The sequence below is a fragment of the Strix uralensis genome, chromosome 14 (genome assembly GCF_047716275.1).
Source record: "Strix uralensis isolate ZFMK-TIS-50842 chromosome 14, bStrUra1, whole genome shotgun sequence".
NCBI classification, from domain to species: domain Eukaryota; kingdom Metazoa; phylum Chordata; class Aves; order Strigiformes; family Strigidae; genus Strix; species Strix uralensis.
In genome coordinates, this window is record NC_133985.1 from 19,987,879 (window position 1) to 20,007,913 (window position 20,035).

General features: G+C 41.8%; 1 long non-coding RNA gene across 1 annotated transcript; it reads right to left on the reverse strand.

Annotated features, from left to right (window-relative positions):
- Positions 1-462: 462 nt before the first annotated feature.
- On the reverse strand, positions 463-4,662 carry LOC141949858 (uncharacterized). The gene is made up of 2 exons (XR_012630866.1): positions 4,526-4,662; positions 463-1,529 (listed from the first exon to the last, which is right to left on the reverse strand). It is a non-coding gene; the product is annotated as an uncharacterized LOC141949858 (long non-coding RNA).
- Between the last annotated feature and the right edge of the window lie 15,373 nt (positions 4,663-20,035).

A 20,035-nucleotide genomic window follows, 5' to 3' on the forward strand; every position in this document is an offset into this window, starting at 1 on the left:
GTTCCTTGCAGCCACCTCCGAGATGAATCCAGCAAACAAGCTGGGTTGCTTTATGATTCATTGCTAAACCTGCACCACATTACCCCAGGTAGTCATCCTGGCCACACCACCTCCAAATGATACCCCTCAGAACAGTTTTTCCAGACTGTGTTTGCAATACACCCACTTGGTAAAACAGGTGATGCTGCTTTTGGGGGAACTGCTGCAAGCTCACATTGTGCTCCAGCAAATCTGCTCAAAGCCGGAAAAGTTTCTAACCGACTAAATTTGTTGAAGGCAGACTTAAAGAAATACCTCTTACTGTTTTCTTTCTGTTTCCCCCTTATTATCTCCCAATTTGAGGTTAATTTTTCTCTTTGTTTAAGAGAAGCAGCTTGCATCTGAGACATCACTAAGCTTTTTGCTGGCTGACATATCTCTATGAACTAATACAAGCTCAATTACTAAAGTCTTACTGCCACACAATAGCAGAAATATTTTGTTTATTGTTCAGAAATTACGTCTGAGGCTACAGAAGGAGAGCAAGGGTCCTTAGTAGAGAAGTTATTTTAAACTACATGCAGGTTTGTCACAATGGGCTGTTCACAAAATCAGTATGATGACATCAAGTACCAAATTTCTGTTAAAAATTGAACCCTTAAAACAAACCTCAATAATGCCCCATCCGTTTGTTGGGGAAACCTAACAGCCAGCTAAGTGCATCAGTAATCTCACATTCAAAAGAAAGAGCCACTGTTTGTCACTCTCAAGCATCAACAGAGAAAAGTTTGTAGCCTACTGCTACACTCCCCCAGAATAAGGAGGAGGGTTTCCAAGGGCTGTGTTTGCAGCTTGCCTTCCTCCCAGTGAGGCACCAGGTAATGTTTTGGAGCCAGCAACCGACAGCTTCTGACAAGCTGCTCGGTAAAGGTCAGCCACTTAGTAATGAAGCCATATAGATCAACAGCACAAAGAGAATACAAATGACAGGCAGTTCTGGGAAACAGCAGTCCCTGCACAGCACATGCCACAGTATCTGTCAGCAATGGCCCCCATTTTTAATTTGCCCCATGTCCCCAGTGAACAGAATTGGAATAAATCAGGGAGTCAGGATGGGAAGTCATCTGTCCACGTTTCTTCAGCTCCATATCAGACTAGAACCATATCTGAGGCTTTCTAGGAAAAGGTGCAGACAGGAATTCACTTGTTTCCTGTGCCACATCAAACACTGAGCACACAGCCTGGCATGCTGCTAATGCCACACCGACACTGCATGGGCTGAGCTGCCACCTTGCCCTGGAAACAGGGACACACAGCCAGGGCTGTCCCCTTCCCTCTCCACGCTGGTGTTTCCGATGTCTCATTTCAGTCACTTTTTGGCCATCACTTGTCAGGAAGAAAGCATCTCTTCGTTTCTTACAAGCTTGGAGAAATCCTCTTAGAAGCAAATACTGTGATGACACATTCCTGAAGATGCCACACACTGTCCCACAGGGATGGTGCCATGTGTCACCTTGCAGCTGTGCTGTCTGTCCTTACCTCTAACAGACCTGTGTGGAGATGTTAGCTGGATCAGGCATCACTCCATGAATTATCTTTCTCCTGATAAACATATATATAAAGTATATATACATATATATTATATGCGTGTGTATACACACACATACATACACACATTACACAAAAATACAGATATATTGTATAAATAAATGATAGCGTTGGACCTGAGGATGTGTTACCTGGAATAATGAAAGAAGGTGGCAATTTATTTTTTCCTAGAGGAGAAGGGTATTTAACAGAATTACAATTTAAACATTATTTATAGGGTAACCCGGTCTCCAAAACTTCTTACAGCGGAAACAAAAGACGGCTCATCCATCATGAGCCAATGCTGCTGTTCCAGTCTCCTCAGGCACAGTTTCATACCAGACTAGGCAATTTCCCAGGATTTCACCAAGCACCTGGAGCCGATCCGATCGTGGCTGCCTTCGGCCACGCTCGGCTGCGTGGTTAATGCACCCTGCCTGCACGAGCAGTCCCGATGAAGTCAGCACAATATTAAGGTAATCTAGAGCTGCCGATTCAGATAATCAAAGCCAGATCCCCAGGGCTTGTCTCCACTGAGAAATCAGTACAAAACATCCAGGATGTGAATTGTCAGTGCCACAAGCATTTGCATGAAGTCCTCCTGCTCCCCACTAAAATTAATTTCTCCCAGTTCAGCCTAACCCAGTTCCCGAACTGAACTGAGCTCAATGACACAAAGGTAATTTCAGAGAGGAGTGAAGGTGTTGTGGAAATTAGTGCAAAAAGCTGCAACTCAGCAGTATTGGCTCTGTCTGCTCTTTCAGACATTCCAGATGGGTCTTTGGACATACTTCCATCTGAAGGTAGGAGAGTCATCTTCCCTCACTTTCTACCCACTATCTTATTTTAAGTGATGAATCACATGTTTTACATTTTCCTCCTTTTCCCTTATGAAGCTGAAATTGCAGATCAAGCTTTTCTAGTCCTTCAAAGCTCCAGACTTCTGCAACATCAGCAGCAAATAACCTCAGCAATGATAAAATAATAGCAGCAAAGTGTCATTTGTCATAGAGGAATGACACTTACCTGATTTCTTAAAATAGTCCCCACGGTGATAGGCCTTGGTTTTTCCCCAATTAGCAAACTCACTTCTGATATTCAGAAATAAAAGAAATAATCCACTCTGAAATTTCAGGATTAACTGGAGGCCACATCCAGGATGCCTGTGAACCTCCTGAACCATGGAGGAGGTGAGAAGACCGTGCATGGTGCTGGGTCTTTTTTCATCAGAGAAAGATGGTTTTATATACTTTCATAACAAAATGTGAGACCCTGGAAATTATCTCTGTGTGAAAAATGACAGGGAAAAATCAAAGCAGCAAACAAAACTGCCCCAGAGCTGATGGCATGTCACCAGTGCAGTGTGCACGATGCCCTTCAGCTGACAGCAGGTTTATTAGCAGCCGAGCATGTTACATTTGCTCCGAGGTGCCTAAAACACACCAGCCTGACAGCTCTCTGGTTGCTTTATTGGGCCTGTTAGAGATAGTAGCAGGGAATCAATTAGCAGTCAGAATATTTAAGTTGTATGTGACTGTGTGGACAAACACCCCAAAGCCACTCTCGGTCAGCTGCAGATGCTCAACCAGCATTTCATCACCCCAAGGCTGCAGGCGTTTTAAGCAAGGAGTTAGAGAACCATAAGCAAGGACAATTTGGGCAAATTGTGTGAGAACTTGCTCTGTCATGCAGATGGAGCCATTAAATCTGGTCTATCCCACAGAGGAGGGATTTGCTGTGGGGCAGCTCTATCCTCATCCAGCTGCCAAGAGCCACGTTACCCCCCCCAAACCCCACATTTGTTAAAGTTCTTCCCTGGTGTGAAAAACCTTTCTGGACTTTCGGGGAGAGAGTTTTCTGATGAATCCTGTCAGTAAAGTGTCTCTTACAGGAGCAAATTAATTTCCAACATAAAAGCAGAAAAATACAAAAACTCCAGAGGAAACAGAAGGTAGGAAATCTAGAAAAATAATTGCCCACTTGGCCAGACTGAAAGCAGCAGATTGCTTTGCAAGTTTATTCAGACTGCATGCAAGTGTCCAAGACTTTTCTCTTGTAACGGGTAAAATAATCAATACCAACCCACTTGTGAAGTTCAGTGAAAATAATGAACTGGTGAATATTTATAGCAAAAGCCATGGCACATTAAGTATTCCAAAGGACTTATGTAAGTGCCACTTTCTTTAATACAGCTTTAGAGGAAACACTTTAAGAAGCTTTATCAGCATAAAACATATTCTGAAATTCATGAAAATTAATAATAGGCACAGCAAAGTCAAAGCCATCTAAGAAGAATGACTTAACTCTGCTGGACACTATTTTTCACTAACTATAATGGTTAATCTGCCAGTTGAGAGAGGAAAACTCTTTTATGGTCAAATGCAATGAAACAAAGGAGGAAGCTTCTCCAGTTGATGAGGACTTTATGGAAATAAATGGAATATGGCAAGTTCTATAGAATAAGGCTCATTCTTCAAAATAAAACCAATTAACCCCGACTAAGTTGAGGAAACTGAGTCAGAGCAGTTTCATTGTGACTGAACTAAACGCTGGGTTTTAGTCTGGTTTCAGCCTCTTGAGTGGGTATTTTCTTTGGACTGGGCCCTATGGGGTTGGCATGATTTTCCCATCAAAGTCCTTTACTCTGAAATATTTGCACTGTTTTCACACCCATTCAGTGGTTGACTCCAACTTTTATTTTAGCATACAAATGGCAGAGTCTGAGGCTTGGATTTTCCTCCAGGAAGTTGCAACAGGGAGTCCCTGCAGGGGCCAGGGCGGCATAGCCCTGTGCTGCTACACATTCCTGAATTTGCTCAATTAAATGAATGAATTAAACATACATTTATGTATGGAGAAGTGTGTCAAGGCTTTGTGCAGTTTAAATTATACCCTGAAATTTGTTGAGCTTCATATCTTACCTTGCCATTCTCACAAAGAGTACCCAAACCCCACTTACCACAGTAGATGAGTTTAGAAGAAGCTTCCTCTCTCTTGGGTCTCAAGATAATTTTGTGCTTTACAGAGTTGTGTGGGGTAGTTAAGGGCACCTCAGGCTTGGGTTGCATCCTTCTGAAGCTATGAGCCAGCTGGTAGCAATCATTCCTTCACGGAGAATTCATTTTCCTGTTATCACCAAATAAATCCCTATTAACAACTAGCAAAGGATGCTCCCTGCCAGCCAAACCAAACAATTTTTGCTTAAACCCGACTACATGTCTTCAGGCTTCTTCCTACCAAGGGCTGTAAACAAAAATCTCTTATTTCTCCTAAATTCAATTAACCTCTCTCTGTCTAGTTTCTTGCACATTCTCTATTCTTTGCTGAGACCAGGGACATTGGCTGTTTACCCTCTTATTACCATTTAACTGTTTACCCTCTTATTACCATTTAATAATGGGTCCTTCTCAGTTCCCTATTTAGAGGGATCCACAAGTGCACGGTGGATACCCCTGGGCTGGGCTGACCGCAGCCTCCTCCAGGCCACTGCTTCTTGCTGATGTCTGCTCCTCCCTGAATCTCAGGCTGCTGTTGTGTTACAAAGACTTCCTGGAGCTGTTAAAAAAGACATCATTTTGAATCACAAGATTTTGCCTGAATCCTTCTCTTTTCTGGCATTTATCACCTGCTAAATTTTTGGATTCTTCATTGGAAGAAGCCACCATGTCAAAGCAAAAGTGGTTACCAAGGCTTGACAGGTTTCAAATTAAAGCCACAAATACTTTAGCAAACCACATCGGATTTGTCCCTGAGTTAGAACGGGTGAAGATTTGTAGCCTGTTAAAATCTAAGATCATATGAAATCTCCAGCATCTCTATACACTAAAATGAATCATTCCCCCTCAACAAATTGAAACTGCTATACCTCCTAAGGTTCTCTTTGCAATCTACTCAGTCAACAGTCATTTCTACTTTATATATATATATAATTTGCTTTTGTTACAGAACTGTGAACTCCGGGAAACATGCTGTCCACCTGTCACTGTCTTCCACAGCCTCCAACACAGAACCGATGATGCAGTTTTTCATAGAAATACTCCTCACACTCCATCATGAACTCCCTGGGGCAAGGAATGACTTTTTTTCCTCTTTTTGTGTGCTGTGCCTGACACAACAGGGGCCAGATTTGTATTAAGAAGAATATAATAGGATCTACAGCATAATGCAGTATAATGAATGATAACAAGCAGAGTGGTAAATTATGTCATTTAGTGCATATTATCCCTGTGGTTCCCTATTATCAGCTTTTTATTGAACAGGCTTGTCCTCACAGTTTCTTACTGATCTAAAAGTTTGTCTCTGTCATTATGCCTGTCTGGGTGTCTATTTAATGCTTTTCTGCTGCAGCTCCTCTCTTGTCCCTCTTTCTCAGCCTGCCCCAGGGAGTTGGGGACTATGTTCCTGTTTATTCCTTGTATTTTTTTTTAAATTTCCTTTGCTGCTTCACTTCCCAACTTTGTAAGCAATGTGGACAGTCAAGTGCTTCTGAAGGCCAACACGTGAGAGGCAGATTGGCCCCAAAACCAGAGATGATCCTTGTAACACCCCTTCTGCTTCTTCCACTGTTTAAGAAACTAAAACCAAACAGTTTTCAGAGAACTTCGTTGCCAAATCTTCCTCAACTCCTGTCAGCACCTACTCAGGCTCCATTTGCAATACTCCTTCCAGACCAAACACAGAAAATGAGAAGGCAGCCTTGCTCTGACCTGCACCCTCCAGCTAATGCCTTTGACACAGACCTGCTTCCCAGACTGGACAGCAAAGGGGCTGAGGACTTTCACATCCTGAGATTGTCATCTCAGGTTTTAGCTGCCATCACTTTCAGTCCTCTTCCCATCTGCACCACCTCCTGCTACTTCCATCTTCAGTCCGCTTCTTTCACAACACACAGCAGGAGCTAATACAAGGCTGCTTGCTTGTATTTCTATTAATCATCTTCCCCTCGTCCCATCTGCCACCTCTCTTTTACAATCTGGCCCACCCAGCTCCAAAATTTATAGCACTCACAATGCAGAAGAGTTAATCAAATCCAATCTCTCAGCAAAATCTCTAGCATCTGCTGTTCCATATTTGGTTCCCATCAAGGGCTGCTCAGTCCCAGCCTCATCTCCCTTGTTTGTACCACAATTCCCATTAGACCAAATGAAGAGGGTAATTAATTAATTGGTACGCGAACTTGAGAGTTCGGTATGTATCATTAGAAATAATCAAAATAGCTGTGCTGTATGTGGAACTATGTTTTGACTACATCTTCTCATTTACTATATTCACGGTAGCAGTAGCCAGAAGCCCCAGCTCGCCTGAGGATCTCATCACTGCAGGTCAGAAGTAGGCGAGAGCTGCAGACAAATAAATGGAGGGAAAGAAGAGCAAAACAGGGAAAGACAGGCAAAACTTCTCCATGGTCTATAACCTGTGTTCACTTGGATAACACTCATATGAGTGTGGTTTTCTAACAGAAGCCATTAAAATTTAAAAAAAAAAAAAATAATCAGAAGCAGTATGTTCACCTCTACCAGGCTTACCTTTTTTTTTTTTTTTTTTAAAACAGAATTTCTCAACAGTTAGTAGATTTCAAAGAAGGGATTTTTAAAATCAACCACAACGTTTGTTTTATCACAGATACTGAGGCCAGGGTGTTTGCTGGCACAATAACAACCAGTGCTAGAGGTCAGAGCAGGTGACAGCAGGGCCTGGGCCAGGCAGCTCTGAGCCCTTTCGGGTGCAGACAGTGAAGCCCCAACAGCCCAGAACTGCCCTTTTATACCAGAGTTTCTTCCCTGCATCCCCCCTTGGGGAATGCTGGCCTCTTTGCATTTGCCATTCCGGGATTTCAGCAGACAGCAGTGCACAGCACATCTCTCAAGGAGAAGTATTATCCCTCTTTGTACCAACACCGTTGGTCTCCAACATCAGCTCAGTGAAGCGGTGGGCTTGGGGACACTAATGGAAAACCCATTATCCACCAGTCCAATCCCACTTCTGCTTTCTTTAGGAGGATGGTACCTCAAGCATTCACTTATTTGACATTCATTAATTTTTCTAGAGCTCAGCTTCTTTACCTCTGCCCCTCATTTCTTTTTTTTGCAGCGCAAATCATTTAGATGCATGCGTAGCTCTGAAACAAAGCAGCCATTTCTTCCTGCACAGCAAAGCCTGGTGCCTTCTGCTGAAGATAATTCATGCGCCTACTGTTCTCAGCAGTGGGGATGTAAAGGGAGAGAGCTGGGATATGTTTAATAAAAATATATCTTATACTGTTTACTGACCAAAGAGCTGTTCGACAGATGTTCCATCCTTAGCTATGTTTAAATTATTCCCTAAGCAAACAACACAAAATGCACGCTTCATCTTACCCAATACAAAAATAAACAAGACATGCAAAATAGATGGTCCTGGTATAAGATCTCATAGAAAGAACACGGATTTCTCCGCTGCTTAAATATTTTCTGCACAATGTTTGCTCAGTAATTTATTCTTCCACTGGCTACAACAAATTAAATGTCAAAATCTGTTTATCTTATGAATTTTCAAGGCTAATAGTAAGTCTCCTATTTCAGCTTAAATAATGTTGCTGGTGAGACACCTCTTGATGGATTGTATAAATAAAGCCAGATACAGAGATTAAAAAAAAAATAATCTATGACACAAGATCTGGGGGTTTTTTTCCTCTTTTTCTTAGTTTACCAAAAAGAGGCATATAAATACTGCAAACAGCTGTATTTTCCCTAAAACTTCTGAGGTGTTTGGGTCCTTTATAGAGGCAAGAAAAATCACTACCTGAAACAGATTACAGAAAAAGCTGCTTTGCAGCTTTCAGGCCCTTCTTACCACATCCCCTCTGCATCCTGCCTCGGACGTGGTCGAGAGGCTGGAGGGGATGGAGTGAGGCTGGGAGCTGGGGGGGGTCCCAGGGCACCAAGCACCCGCCACCCCCCCCCCAAGCTCAGCATGACCCGAGCCCCTGCGGCACTGGGTGAGTCGCGTGCAAGGGGCCCTTGTGAAACCAGACTGGCTGGCTGGAGGCAACGAGGCCAGCCCAAACCGCAGAGCCCCCCTCCCCTCCAGCTGGGGCTACCCCTCAACAGACTCCGATCATCCTTGGACAAGCCAAAACATGCAATTTGTCCATTAGCCCAGCCTTGCAGATCATTCCTGTAGGGCAGTGCAGATGCTGCCATAAAGACTGATAAAAAACACTTTTCACCTTGAGCTTTGAAAACCAGCTCTGTGTCAGACATACCAGACACCAGATTAGGGAGCAGGAGTGAATGTATCCAAGGAAGGATCTGACCCATCACCCACCATGGACCTTCATCCTGTATCAGGCCAAGCTGGGCTCTCCAGAGCTGCCAGAGTCTGAAAAGAGATCCCAGCCAACAGTCTTTGCATGTACTTAGTATAAATTTTTCCCACTAATTAAATTATTTACTCATAAATTGTAAATGGACTAAGCCTGGCAAAGACCTTTCATGTCTCTATAGCCACCTTATGGAAATTCACAAACAAATTATACCAATTGATTTCTCACGAGACTTAAAAGGCAGAGGAAGAATCAATGTAGAAACATCCTGGCGCTGCTGCCAGGAGTTTTCACTACAAAAACAGAAGTTGGGCTGTTCTCTTGCTTTCTTGAAGCTCAAAAACAAAGCAACATGTAATGCAGCTCTCCAAAGCCCAAGAGCCACCATCCACCTGCTTCCAGGAGTTCCTGCTGATTGCCATGTGCTTGGATCCCACCCAGGACAAAAGCATGAATTTTTGTATTGAGACTTTTATAACAGCATCAGGGACAAGTTCCTGCCTTGATTTCACCCTTGGCAGACTTAAAGTTGTCAGCAGCAAGGAGCTGAGGGGCAGACGGGAGCCTGTTTCATAGTGTGTCTGTAATTCACATGCTGCACCAGGGCTTTAGCTGGGGAAGTTTCAATATTGACTTTTTGGATCTGTCTCACCATGTCACTTCCCACCAAATATATTTAAAGAGAAGCTGAACAAAAGAATAAAACATCAGGGAGATAACGGGTCTGATTCATGGTGGTGTTCCTCCAGATTTGGGTAATTCCTCTCAAAACTCCACTTCAGAAATGCGGAAAAACTGAATACAGAGACCAGCAGTAGGAGCAGAGCAATTTCTGTGACTAGTGATGCAGGAATAGTGACGCAGCCCTTGAGGGAAAGGAAGGATGCAGGTGGAAAGGGAAGAAAGGAGATGGCCTCAATTTATCAATGACGAATTCAATGAACAGATTAGCAAAACGAGGAGGGCCCAGGGGTAAATAAATAATGCTTTGGTTGCAGTTTAGCTCTGCTGTTCCTGCTGGAGGAGCCAAGCTGCAGGCACTGCGGGTCAGGCAGGGCTGCTGGGCTGGCAGCAAGGGGCTCAGGTGGGTACGTGGGATGAGATGGCTGAAGAGGAGAAGAGATGCCCTCGAGGAAGGATCAAAAGTGCAGATATTCAGATAACTGGGATGCTTGTCTGCTCTTTCTATCTGAATATAAGCTTTTTATCTGAAGATGAAAATGCATCTTTGAACACTGAAGGGGCAGGAGGGAAGGCACTGACACCTTCCCAAGGAAGAAAAGCACAATATAAAGCAACTTTCTTTTCACATCAAGAGACAGAGAATTATCATATTCAAGGATCCCACTGTACCTGTGTGTATTTCCAAAGGAGCTGAAGAAATATGGCCTGATTTCTCTCCATAGCCAGGGGGTTACTTGTCCTGACTTTGCAGCAGGGATGAAACAGCTGTGCACAGAGGTATTTTTTTTTTCGTTTATTCAAGTGTCCTTGATTAATCACATCTCAGCTGTACCTGGAGGGCTGCATAGTGACACCTCCAGGTACAACCTGCCCAAGTGGGCACTCTCCAAAAGCACCGTAGGTCAGGGGGCTGTTAGAGATGGCAACAAAGCTGGCAGGATCGAGGCTATCATCTCATGAGCCTTACGATAAATGTTTCTAAAAAGGGTTAGATGGAGGCTCTGTTCAACACTGCACTTAGTTTACCTGAAGGAGGAACTGAGAGGGGACAGGAGCGATGGGCAAGATCCTGGAGGGTCCGTGTCTGACACTGGTCAGGGAGAGCTCACATGGATTCTTGTGACAGCAGACATGTGCAGGGAAATATTTGGCTGTAAAAACATCAAACCAAGGCAAAAAAATCAAGAGTGTGTTACCTGAACTGATTTCTCATGAATGTCTTTGATAACAGCTTTGCAGTAAGGAAGCCCTCGGTTTCTTAAGTAGTTGAAGATAAAGAATTTAGCAAGAATGTATGGTAAATAGAAACCAGTAACTTGCTTGGAGTTAAATACATTAGCCACAATCCAAATCACACTGAAAGGAGAGCATGACAGCTCCCACACGACCTCTGGGAGCTGCAGGCATAAATTGGTTCCGTCGTTTAAATAACAGTTTTACTAAAGTTTATTTTTTAGCAGCAGTGCTAAGAGGGAGGAAGCATCTCTTGCAGCTTCTTCTCACTAAGAAGATCCCAGACTCAAGAGAAAATACCTGTAACTGAGAGAAAGAGGACTTACTTCAGTTTTCTTTGCATCCATGTATGTTTGAGTCTCATCCCAGTGAATTACGATAGCTCACTCAGTCCAGGACCTCTTTACAGTCTTCTGGAATTAGCTCCATTCACAAGTCATGGAAATATTCCATTCAGGCAAAGGATTAGGAAAAGATACACACTCTTGGCATGAAAATTAGCAGCACATCCGAGTGAATTTATGAGCTCTCCGCCCTCTGCCCTGACACCAGAGGCTGCAGCCAGCAGTCCCAGCTGGAGTAAGGGCTATTTCATGTTTTATGAGTGCTGAAGGAGACACCTGCTCTGCCTGTCATCTGCTGGGAGCCAGGTCAGCTGTAGGGAAGACATGAAGGCACCTGTAAGGGCTGGGATACTGCTGGAGAGGTGGGTACAGCCCTTGGGAAGGAGCTGGGCAGACCTGGGGTCCAACCTCCTCCATCGGAGCTGCTAGTTCTGCCGTGACTGCCCTGACACCACGCACAGTTAACGTCTAAGAAAATAGTGTGCGCTCACAGCGATGGTCTATAAAACCTGTCAGCTGCTGCAAGGGGAAGGTTGAATACAAATACTGGTCGCTCAATGCACTTTCCTGTTCCTGTGAATTGGTCACGTCATGAGGAATTGCTATGAATCTGCTGTCCGCTGATCTACAGCAGCTACACGATTTCACCTGCCAAAGGCTGCTTGGGAGTTATGAGAGTTTATTGTCGAGGAAACACAATCCTTGAGGTCCCTTCCAACCTGGTATTCTGTGATTAATTCTATGAAACAAGCATATACAGGGCTGGTTCATTAGGACTCAGGAGCTGGAAAATGCTTTCAAAATATACTGACTAGAAATACAGGAGTATAAATACATCATAAAATGCCTCTTTGAACATTACTGTCAATGAACCCACTAGTACAAATACTTTCATGGTATGTTTGCTTGTGAAAAAGACTCTGAAAGTCATTATTCTGCGAATATTGGTATATTTTCTTCTGGAAGATGGTACTGCACAGAGGTATCAATACAGCCCCCAAAGTAGGATCAAGCCAGATTATCCTGAATATCAAAATGTACAGTTGTGCATTGCCTGCAAAGGAAATAAGGATAACTTGGTATTGCATAACTACAGCCTCATTATCATCATGACTCACTTATTTTTACTGCATAGCTTTTTCCAGTGTCAGACCCACAGTTATCTCTAAATAAGAGGTTTATATTCCTCTTCTTGTAAATCAAATTCAGAACAAAGACAATTTCACAAAACACATTTTGCTGACCTTTTGTTGTTGCCTTCATGTTAGTCTGTCCCAGCCAAATCCCTGCGTGTCCTCTTGGATGAACAGTTAAACTCCTTCCACCAAAATTACACGCTGATTTTGCGGACCCCTTGTTTTTCACTATCCCATTAAAGAGCAGAAACAACAGCATAAGGCTTATCTAAACAGTGACCCCAAAACATGAGAAACTTGCAACCTCTGCACAGATAGTCTATGAACTGAAAAAGGGCTCAGTTACTTGGCTAACAGAAATATTTACCCAGCTCTAGGGAAAATACTCAGCCATAGATTTTTATCTGACAGCTTCTCTGGTGACAGTTTAATATGGAATTTGGACTCAAAAGGGTAATTGAACTTCAACAAGTTTTTTATACAAAGAACACAGAAAATTGCGCTTTCTTCTAGCCAATAGATACTTTAATTGTTTATGGTATCATATTCTCTTAGCATATAGGAGATTTCTCATATTTTATGCATTTACGGACATCGGTCCAAACACGGACACAGGTATTATGTGTACCACTGAGATGTTGCAAAGAAAAAATGCTGAGACTTTCGCATCTTGGGAGAGGTTTTAACCAGCTCCCAAATGTCACATGGCAGTTAAAATGGAACTATACTCATGTTTTTATTCAAATAACTACTCTAAAATTACAAAAGATAAGTACCACCTTTCAGCATGCATAAACTTGAATACATACTAAAAATAATTCTGCATTAACTCCTGAAGTTACTGCCTTTTGGAAGGTGTAAATTGATAGAGTTTGCTATTAGATGCTTTACATAACCATATGTCAAAAAATTCAATAGAATGAAAATTGCATATCTGAAAAGTGAATCCGCAGCGTTTTCAGAGGTAGTTTTACAATTTACTTTTTTTAAAAAAAAAAAAAATCAAAACAACAAACCCACCCAAGTCTTTTAGCTAAGCCCAAGATCTTTGACATAATTCACTGTTTCACTCTCCATAGATGGCACCAAAATTTTAGGGGATGGACAAGGTGGTCTGAAACACAGTTTAGGGATTAGGGTATGATTCTCTCACCCTTATTTACAACAGTTTGTACTCAAGAGTGTGAGTAGCCCTGGTGAAATCAATGAACTTGACTGCAGAGTAAGGAACAACCTGAAATGAGGAAGGCAAGCTGTGTCTGACCCACTGTTGTTAAACAAACTCCAGCGGTAGGTTGTGGTTTGAGCTATAACCCAGTGCTCTCCCTTTTTTTTCTTTTTGCATATCACACCAGATTTTTTTAACCCAGCCAACCGGGTGTTGGATGAACTATTTTCTTGAGCATCTCTGGGTCAGGAAGGCCCTGGATGGTACTAGGAAAAAGTTCTTCATCCACCACACACCCTCCTCCTCTTGCACCCTTTCTCACCCCTTCCAGCTGACCCTGGGAAGCCCAGAGTGGTGGGACCAAGAGGGATCTGGTTATCCTCCCTCCATCACGGTGCCGCAGTTACCTCCCGGCCAAGGAGCTCCATGTTATTGCTTGGTGAGAACAGCACAGGACGTCAACATTTGGTTCTGCTGCCATGGAAGATGCTGAGGCTCCTGCAAATTCAGAGAGAAGTTATTTATTACATGTCACTTATTTCTTACAAATAAAGTTCTCTCAATAGAGTGTGTGGCAACGGGTAGAAGTACACCGCAGCAAGAGGAAAAATGCGGCAATGCTTCAGCAATTGTTTGGGGGTTTATTTGAGGAAGGGCAGTGCTGGGTTGTGTTTCTTTCTCATAACTTGGAGGACAATTTTCATCCTTGAATCAGGCATTATTTTCAGAAAGTACAGCTGCTAAGATTCACCAGAAGAATATTTGAAACTGAATAATAATAAAATATTTATTAACCCAAGTACAGCAGATTACAGCCCTTTATTCCTAGAAGATACAGTGCAGACAGCTTCTTTCTATATGCAGCGATGAGTTCTGTAAATCCAAGTAAAGCAATATCATAAGCAGGCAAAGCATAATACAAAATGAATTCGTAAGTACTAAGTAAAGAGTTTGAGAATTATTGCAAAGGGTGACTTTTGATCATTTAAAACAGGGAAGGCTATACCTTACTGTAACAGAATACTCCAGGACTGATCATTTGGGCTGTATTGTTAAACACATGGTCTATAAATACCTTGAAATTCGCTCTGCCAATTCTGTACACATCATATTTAATTACAAAGACACACATTTTAAAAAATAATGTTATATATTATTATACAATAGTTCTACTTCCCAACAATATAGTGGTATCCAAATTTCAAGCTGATAAATGTGCAATAAGACTTCTTTAATGTAACTCAAAGTTCCAATTTCAAGGAGGAAATTACATACTGGACCAGCTCCCAGAGGGAGTTTGTAAATTAATTCAGGGTCCTTAAATCACTGCGCATGCAAGCTGGTTTTCCAGTGTGTTACTAGGTTCAACATTAAGTAGTTTGGGGGAAAAACAATTCCATGTAGAAATCACAGGAGTGGAATCTTTCCACCAACTTCAGCACCAAGGCAGGCACTGAGACTCCCCATATAGCCAGGGAAGAGGTTCCCCACAGCTCTGCTGAGATGTCCTCTTGAGGAGCCCAATTTCCTTGCGGATGACAGTGCTGTGATCAGCACCTTTGGTCTTGAGTTGCAAATGTACAACCTGATGGACACGCTCAAGTCTTTACATGTGAGTGCTGTGACCCTTAACCAAGACAGAAATTTGTGTTGAGGGCTGCAGAGCAGATTTTTCAAGGCAGGTCAGGAACCATCATGTTCTTTAAGAAGAAATTCTGACCAAAACTGTGACAGTGGAAACTGCTACATGTTGGGTCTTCTACAGGCCTGTCCCATCCCATTCACTGTATTGTAGCATCCAACTCAACATCCATTGATGGCAGGACAGAATGTCCTAATTTTTCGTTACTAAGAGACCTATTCTGTACATAACTTTACAGATCTCCCTGCTGTAGGTTTGCTCTACTCTGATGACTTCACCCCTCTGGAAGTATAAGTGCCTGCCTCATTTGGACATAAAATAGCACACATTGAGAGTGGGAGGATTTTTGGAAGTCCACAGCTTCCCCTTCTGTTTTCTGACACACATCAGAAGTTTTCCCCTGACTCCAATGGGAGCAGAGGTAGACCAGCACAGGCTTCCTTTTACAGCCAGTCCCTGCAGTCACATATTTGCAAACCGTTCTTAGCTGTGGATATTTATGCTGCAAACATCTCTTCTTTTATCAATAAACACCTCTCAAAGCCAAGCCTTTGCTACGTAACAAACTTCAATTCAACAAGCGGATTTTAGGCATTTGTTGAAGAGCCAAAAAAATATGAATGTGTAGTTAAGGACCTTTATCTCTGGGAGCAGTCACTTGCCATCATTTTCCTGCTCTCTACTTACATGTTTTAGCAGAGCTGCATGATTTTATGTCTTACATAATATAGACTGGATAGTTACCAAATGTCCCATATGTTGCAGGTCATTCCCATGGCTGTTGATGTTTAATCTCTCTTCTCCTGTTTCTCCATGAGCAGGCATCCTACCAAGTTTTGATGCACTTAACATATTGGGTAGAGGAAAAGGATTCCTCTTCAATAATAAAAATGGAAAGGGGGGAAAAAGGGGGGGGGGGGGGGGGGGAGAGAGAAATGTTTTGAAATAGCAGAACAAAACATTTTAAACATTTGAGCTGATAAAAAAAAAAATTAAAAAAAGAGTCCAAAACAGCATCAAAATCTCTCATGAGATGATAGCAAAATTTATCCAGCTCTTAATTTGAGAGGTGGATGCTGAGGGCAGGCTGGAATCTAGAGCAAAGACAAGAAATTATACAAACAGCAACTGTAGGAGAATCGGGGGTATTTACATGAGACGCGATAAGCAGAGCAGCGCCTGACAGACAGATTCCCAAGGAAACCACTGCAGGACCATTCGTTAGTGATTGACAATTCAGATCCAGAGGTGAAGAATTCCTGAGGCTCCGACAGTCTCGTGTTTGGGGGAAGGTAATGAGAGCATTTTGTGAGCAAAGTAGGTCATTGCTCAGCAGGAGAGGCACGTCACATTAAACTATGAAGATGCATAGCTTCCAAGAGGGTTTCTTTTTTCCTGCAGTTATTTCATTTAGCCAAGTATAATCCATATTTTAAGGAAAACAAGATGGTCATAATTTATGGGTCACCCCATTGTTCTTGCACGGCTTTGTGAAAGAGGAAAGTGATTGCACTGTCTCACTACAAAAGATGGTGATTTGAGTAAGATCAACTGTCTGAACAATATTCTGCAAATGAGTGTAAAAAATTGTATCAGAGAACAAAGCGTGAGTCACACAGAATCACTCAATAAGAAACAGTAAGTCAACTTTCATAGGATTTGGGTAATGTGGATATCTCCTGAAGTTACACTTAGCTGCAGCAGCAGTCATGATGGGAACAAGACACACACAGCAACAAAAATACCCAGTCATTTCAAGAGTAGTAAGTGGAAAATTTCATGTGACAAAAACCAAACCAAAACAAAACTCAGTCACATCGTATTTCTGATAGCTCGCGTAAACTCCACAAAGTAAGCCCAGGAATTATCCAAAGAGGTCTGAGGAACTGTGATGTTTTCCTCGCTATCCCGTCAGGAACAAGAGACTAATGACAGGAATGATTGAGGCTGGATTTTGACACTTGAGAGTACATAGAGTAGGTGTAGAAAAGATTACAGTTATGCACACAGATGGAAGAAGTAGATCACTGGAGAACAGAAGTGTGACAGTATTAAGACAGATAAAGTAATTTATTTTATAGGAAACGATTATACAGTTGAGAATCATGGGGCTTTTTTTTTCTATCAGAGTGAAAAGAAGAGAATATCTGATTTTCTTCCACAAGATCCACAAGATGTGTCATGTGCTTCTGATTGTGTCAGAGAGAAATAAAACGGTTTAGAGAGTGGGCGAACATTTGGATTTCTACCTGATTGACAATGTGCAAGTCAGGGAATTGGCCCAGCATCAATGAGTTTCTAATTAATTTTGGCAGTAAATACCGCCAACACTGCAGGAAAATGGTCATGTAACAGGTTCAGAGTCAATACATTGTCCTATATTTAAAGAGTCATCATTGAAATTAATAATAATTTTACTATTTTCCTGTCCCAAGCTCCCCCCTGTAGAAGCTGGAACAACTTCTAGGTTTAGGAGTGGTTTTTAGCCAGTGTTTCTCAGGGTTCGTTTAATCTAGTGACCAAACATAAACACCAAAATCCTGGGATTTACCCACTGGGATTTACCCAGACCTCAGTGAGAACTTCCTTCCAAAATGTGGCAAAATATGGCGTTTGCTCTGAATTACAGGATCTTATATTGCTTTGCAGCAGTGACCCCGTGCACAGACCAGAAAATATTTTGCATTCAGGTACTAATGCTTCTGTGTTTTGCACCAAGTCAAGGCATGCATAAAGCAGGATTGATTTCTAACATCACAATGGTTTGTATTCTGGCACGCTGAGGCCAAATCCGCTCTTACAGCCAACCCAGGAGTTTCACATAAATTAAAAGACCAAATCTGAAATTCTATTAGAAAAGGATGGAAGAAAACAATCTTTCAGGAGAAGCAGCTTGAGGTAGCTCAAAATTATTTCAGAATTTAATTGACTTTGAAGTAATTGGCAATGCTATTTAGGCACCAGGTAAGCAATTATTTATTTTAAAGTAAGAGCTCTAAGGGATGTTAAAAGTGAAAGACAGAATACTTGTACAAAATATAAGGTTTTTTCCTGATAATCTTCCATAACATTATCTGTAAAACACATGCAGAGAGTACAAAGGTATCAGAGCCTTTCAGAGTCTTTTGTATATTCTTCCTCCGCACATTAGAGATAGAGACATTAAGAGTTGAACAAATCATCAAAAGAAATGTATGTGCCTAAATTCTCTTTGTTTCAGTAGCCTACATATTTTCTGAAGATCCAAGTCCAGAGACACCAGATGGTTGTTTTTCTCAGATATTTGGGCACCTACACATGCAAATAGGTGCCCAGCGGTATTTTCAAGCATGTCCAAACACTTCGCTCTCTAAATAACCATTAAAAATATTGATGCAACATTCTCATCCTACGAGATTTTTCTAAAATATCAGAGGGAAAAATACTTCTACGGAAATTTGTCAGTAATTGAAAGATGTGTAGCTTCAGGCTACCGAGTGGATACTACGTAGATCTGTGATGTTGCAGCTAAACACAACACTAGACAGGGCAAAGCAATGACAGCAGCTCTAGGAATAACCTGGCACTGGAAGAGTTAAAAACTCCAGTTAAAGCTTCAGAAAAAAAGTAAAGCCTAATTTCTTTATATCACCACCATGCCGTTATCACTGGCTGTGCACACAAGGCATCTGTGCTCCCAAGGTTCGACAGCCAAACATCTCCAGCCCTACCTACTCCCCAGGATTCCCCAAAAATGGGTGGGGGCGCAAAAATACACTTGGGAAGGCTGCTTTTAAGAAATTCTGATGAAATTTATTCTATAAACATTCAGCAAAGAGTCTCAAAGCACAAAAAGAGAAGACTGAGGCAGCTCGGAGTGGAAAAGCCCAGAAGTATAAATGCTAAATAAAAATAAAAAGATTTATCCCCCTCTTTCTATGAACGTGGATTTTGTGTACTCCAGTGCCAGCAGAGCTCTCTGCTAAACCAAACAGCCTGTTCTGGGTTTTATTAAGGAGGAATAGGGTGTTACTTTGGTTCTTAAGAAGAATGTACGTTAAGAAGAATATATGACAGGTTTTGTCCTACAGATTTTTTTAGGTTCCTGACACTTCAGCAAATTAACAGCAAAATACAAAGGAAGACTGTCTTGGGGAACAATTAGAATTTTAAAATGCAACAAAAAGTTACAGGGAAAAATCTCTGAGCTGTAATTCATAGTTTTGTCTCAAAGGGAATTAACAGCATTTTATGACTTTGATCTTCTAAAGAATGAGTTTTTTTACTTCATTAGTCACTTTTCTTAATTTTAAATATGGATGCCACGAGAGAGAAAACCCCAGCATTTTAAAAGGGACAGTCCCATCTATATTTGTCAAAATTGCCCTACTGAAGTTCAGTTCTAAAGTTCAGTTAAAGAGATTTTATGGCAGACAATCTGTTATAATTAATGAGCATTCATAATTAAGGGATGGCCTGATGTAGCCTTTGAGAAGGATCACAACCTTTCGCTTTAAAATCTCAACGTAACAATTTCTCGTTATGATCACAACCTTTCTCTACTTAAAAATTTAGCAATGGGTTAAGTGATAGCAAGAGTTAGATAATTCCACCATTAACCAAAGTTAGAAGTCCTCTGGCTTGCTGTTCTCAGAGACCGTACTAACTGTACTGATTGTAAAGCATGAATTTAATAACAACACCATACTCTATTTCTCACCAGCATAGGTTCAGAACTAATTAAAATACAAGTGGAATGTATTTGCCTCTGTCTAGGCAAGGAACGTGACTGAGTAACAACATCTTGCATCATCTCAAAAAGAAACAGCACTTGATAACACTGCTTTCCCCTGCAAAGTTAAAAGTCAGGTGAAATTTTATTTTACTAACAGGGGGCATTAGCTGCAAATACTTCAAGGGGCTGAGATTTGAGGTATTTCTATTTGCTTTATGTTTCACGCAGTTTTCCTTTTATGAGCA